The 5,000-nt window shown below is 37.9% G+C and overlaps 1 protein-coding gene across 2 annotated transcripts in view; it reads right to left on the bottom strand.

The window, feature by feature from the left end:
- Positions 1–5,000, bottom strand: part of xpr1a (xenotropic and polytropic retrovirus receptor 1a) — a 61,937-nt gene that overhangs the window by 21,784 nt on the left and 35,153 nt on the right. The window lies entirely within an intron of this gene.

The following is a 5,000-nucleotide window of genomic DNA, read 5'->3' as shown; positions in this document are numbered from 1 at the left end:
TGAGGTTATATATGAGAGCTTGAGACAGCTGTGAGGTTATTTCTGAGAGCATGGGATAGCTGTGAGGTTTAATCTGCAAGAAAGTAAATTGAGGTTAAATCTGAAAGAGAGACAGCTGTGAGGTTATATATGAGAGCATGAGATAGACGTGAGGTTATATCTGAAACTGAGTGAGACAGATGTGAGTATATTTATAAGACAGTGAGAGAGCTGCAAAATTATATCCGAAAGAGTGAGACAGCTATTATACTATATTTCTTAGAGTCAGACAAAATCTTATTTTCCACCTCATTTCCTGTCTGTATTACTCACACAGTGCTCTCTTGTCACTCGCTGTCTCTTTATCTCCTCAATTCAGCAAACATTTAATCATGTACGAGTGTGTAGTGTGTGTGTGTGTATGTGTCTGTATGAGTCATGCTAATACTTTTACAGATTCTGATATAATATATTTTTTGTATTTATGTAAAGACTTTTAAAAATCTGCTTTCACATGCTCGTTAATCATCTGTAATAATCCCAGTGGTTTTATAGTAAGAGGTTAGTTACTTGTGTTAGTTGTGATCACAGAACATTTTTTCTCCATCTCCATCAGTACACTGTAATGTAAATACAGCTGCATTAAATCATAATGAAATAAAACAGATACTAGTTATTAATTCTATCTATATTATATGGGGTATGGTTTTGAGACTTCCAGGCATATGCTATTTTCCTCAAACTGGTAAATTGCAGTTTAAACCTTACATTTTTCCTTCAGTTGTACTAAGAGACCCAAACCTGTTCCAGCATGACAATGGTGCTGTACACAAAGCCAACTTGATGAAGATTTGTTTAAGGTGGGTTGGATTGGAAGATCATGAGTGGCCTGATATAGAGCTCTGATCTCTACCCTACTGAACACTTTTGGGTTGATTTGGAACACTGACTGCACTCCAGGACTCTTTACCTTACATACCTCAGTACCTAACTTTACTAACACGCTTGTGGCTGAATGAGCAAAGATCTACACAAGAACTCTCCAACACCCCTCATATATTAGTGAACATTTTAGTAAATCTTCTCAGGGGCAATACTATAGAAAACAAACTTATATATTTTATGCATTCAATGTAAAGCTTGTATAGCAGTAAAGATTTACTGACCACTGAAAATAAGTCAACATACAGCCATTACTGTCAAAATAGCTAAATAGCAGCAGTCTGTCAGTGATGTAAAAATTACAAAGGCATAAAACTACCTGAAAAAAAGCATTGCAAGTAAGGATTTTTTAACAATGAATCCAGAGCCCTATTAAATTCAAACATTTTGTAATTTAAGGCTTATTTATGCGTTCATTTCTATCTATAATCTATAGTCCATCTATAATTTCTACTAGACTCAAACACACACACACACACACACACACACACACACACACACACACACACACACACACACACACACACACACTTAAATCCAAAGTTGCTGAACAAGCAGGATTTAAATCTCTCCCATTTAAACACCACACTGAAATGCAAATCCTGTGTTTTTACTGCAGTCGGGGATCACTGAGTAACTGCAGCTTGACAAGGGGTTTGCATGTGTGTGATTTGTGTGATTTGTGTGTGTGTGTGTGTGTGTGTGTGTGTGTGTGTGTGTTTAAGACTACTAAGCTAAATAAAGATATGAGCAGTAAGCACAAGTTTGGAATTGTTGGCCATGTCAATGAATGGCGATGACATCATTAATGAAGTTTCTGACTCACAGTGATGAGATAACAGTAGCAGTTAGAACATGCCCACAAGAAACAACAATAGTAGGTAGGACATGCCCACAAGATACAATGATATTGTTAAGACGTCCAATAAACAAATGTAGTGTTAGTACACACCCACACGAGACTTTCATTAGTGTTAGTACACACCCACAAGAGACTTTCATAAGTGTTAGTACACACCCACAAGACACTTCATTAGTGTTAGTACACACCCACAAGAGAATTTCATTAGTGTTAGTACACATCCACAAGAGACTATAATAGTGTTAGTACATGCCCACAAGAGACTACATTAGTGTTAGTACACGCCCACAAGAGACTAAAGTAGTGTTAGTACATGCCCACAAGAGACTAAAGTAGTGTTAGTACACTCCCACAATAGACTAAAGTAGTGTTAGTACACTTCCTCAAGAGACTAAAGTAGTGTTAGTACACTCCCTCAAGAGACTAAATTAGTGTTTGTACACACCCACAAGAGACAACTGTAGTGTTAGTACACGCCCACAAGAGACTAAAGTAGTGTTAGTACACTCCCTCAAGAGACTAAAGTAGTGTTAGTACACGCCCACAAGAGACTACATTAGTGTTAGTACACGCCCTCAAGAGACGAAAGTAGTGTTAGTACACTCCCTCAATAGACTAAAGTAGTGTTAGTACACTCCCTCAAGAGACTAAAGTAGTGTTTGTACACACCCACAAGAGACAACTGTAGTGTTAGTACATGCCCACAAGAGACTAAAGTAGTGTTAGTACACTCCCACAAGAGACTAAAGTAGTGTTTGTACACACCCACAAGAGACAACTGTAGTGTTAGTACATGCCCACAAGAGACTAAAGTAGTGTTAGTACACTCCCACAAGAGACTAAAGTAGTGTTAGTACACGCCCACAAGAGACTACAGTAGTGTTAGTACAAGCCTACAAAAGACTACAGTAGTGTTAGTACAAGCCCACAAGAGACTACAGTAGTGTTAGTACACAACCACAAGAGATTAAAGTAGTGTTAGTACACTCCCTCAAGAGACAAAAGTAGTGTTACTACACTGCCTCAATAGACTAAAGTAGTGTTTGTACACACCCACAAGAGACAACTGTAGTGTTAGTACACGCCCACAAGAGACTAAAGTAGTGTTAGTACACTCCCTCAAGAGACTAAAGTAGTGTTTGTACACACCCACAAGAGACAACTGTAGTGTTAGTACACGCCCACAGGAGACTAAAGTAGTGTTAGTACACGCCTACAAGAGATTACTATAGTATTAGTACACACCCACAACAAACTACAGTAGTGTTTGTACACACCCACAAGAGACTACACTAGTGTTAGTACAAGCCCTCAAAAGACTACAGTAGTGTTAGTACAAGCCCACAAGAGACTACAGTAGTGTTAGTACAAGCCTACAAAAGACTACAGTAGTGTTAGTACAAGCCCACAAGAGACTACAGTAGTGTTAGTACACAACCACAAGAGACTACATTAGAGTTAGTGTTCGCCCACAACATACTACAGTAGTGATCGTGACAGTACATATCCATAACCTAAAGGTTTTGACATTGTGATCTAAAACATTCTACAATAAGAAGACCTTATGTGAAATGTTGCTCCATAATGGATAAGTGCACTTTAGGGTCATGTCCGAGAAAATAAATGAGCTGCACACACACAAATGCACGCACACACACACACACACACAAACACACACACACTGACACTAACACAGACTGAAGTTCTACTCCATATTATAATTGTTTTAGGACTTCCTGTCTGAAATTCATTACCCTGTTTATTTGTGTTTCCGTGTGTGCGTGAGTGTGTGTGTGTGTGTGTGTGTGTGTGTGTGTGTGTGTGTGTGTGTGTGTGTGTGTGTGTGACCCAGTTTTGCCCTCCTACTTTAGAATTAATGTCTAACCTGAACTACACACATACACACACAAATCTGATTACTGAGGAGACCAAGTTTGAGCAGATCTGATGTATGTATGTTTATCTGTCTGCTTCTAAATGCATTTACAGTTTTTCTCAGTTGCTTTGGAGCATTTTTCAAATCATCCTTAATATTTGCAAAACAGTAAGTACATTCTGAAAACACAATACACTGGATTTCTTGCAAAAGCCTGTACTTTTCTCAAAATCCTCAGTTCATCTTTCTTTCGTCATTGTTCACAAACAAGATCATCAAAAAGGTTTAGTCATGCTGTCAGTATAATGGGGCACAGTTTCAGTTTTTCTTGATATAAACTACGGTTTGGATTACAGTGATTGAAAATGCACAAAATTTGAATATCTTCGGTATGGCATTTATGAATTTCAGCAGCACAAATTCATTTACAGTACAGACCAAACGTTTGGACACACCTTCTCATTCAAAGAGTTTTCTTTATTTTCATGACTATGAAAATTGTAGAGTCACACTGAAGGCATCAAGGGCAATTTGACCAAGAAGGAGAGTGATGGGGTGCTGCGCCAGATGACCTGGCCTCCACAGTCACCGGACCTTAACCCAATCGAGATGGTTTAGGGGTGAGCTGGACCGCAAAGTGAAGGCAAAAAGGCCAACAAGTGCCAAGCATCTCTTGGGGAACTCCTTCAAGACTGTTGGAAGACCATTTCAGGTGACTACCTCTTGAAGCTCATCAAGAGAATGCCAAGAGTGTGCAAAGCAGTAATCAAAGCAAAAGGTGGCTACTTTGAAGAACCTAGAATATGACATTTTTCAGTTGTTTCACACTTTTTTGTTATGTATATAATTCCACATGTGTTAATTCATAGTTTTGATGCCTTCAGTGTGAATCTACAATTTTCATAGTCATGAAAATAAAGAAAAGTCTTTGAATGAGAAGGTGTGTCCAAACTTTTGGTCTGTACTGTATTTGATTGCATATTTGATTTATATTGATTGCAAGAGACTGGACAGGATTCAAACTTTTACTGTACAATACAGTGTTTGTTTGTTTTTCTTTTTCTCTGTCTGTATTCACTCTCTAATTGAAGGTTCACAAGATTCAGCCTCGATCTATTTTACAGAACTAGTTGATTATTGGTTGATCTGAAGGTGTACACGCTCCTTCATTAGTTTCATTATCTATCTATCTATCTATCTATCTATCTATCTATCTATCTATCTATCTATCTATCTATCTATCTATCTATCTATCTATCTATCTATCTATCTTTCTTTCTTTCTTTCCATCCATACATTTCAAGGTTATGTATCCCTGTCAGTTTGTCTGTCTATATTGAA

This window comes from Silurus meridionalis, chromosome 17 (genome assembly GCF_014805685.1).
Source record: "Silurus meridionalis isolate SWU-2019-XX chromosome 17, ASM1480568v1, whole genome shotgun sequence".
NCBI classification, from domain to species: Eukaryota; Metazoa; Chordata; class Actinopteri; order Siluriformes; family Siluridae; genus Silurus; species Silurus meridionalis.
Note: the sequence above shows the minus strand (reverse complement) of the source record. Positions and strands in the feature narration are given on the sequence as shown.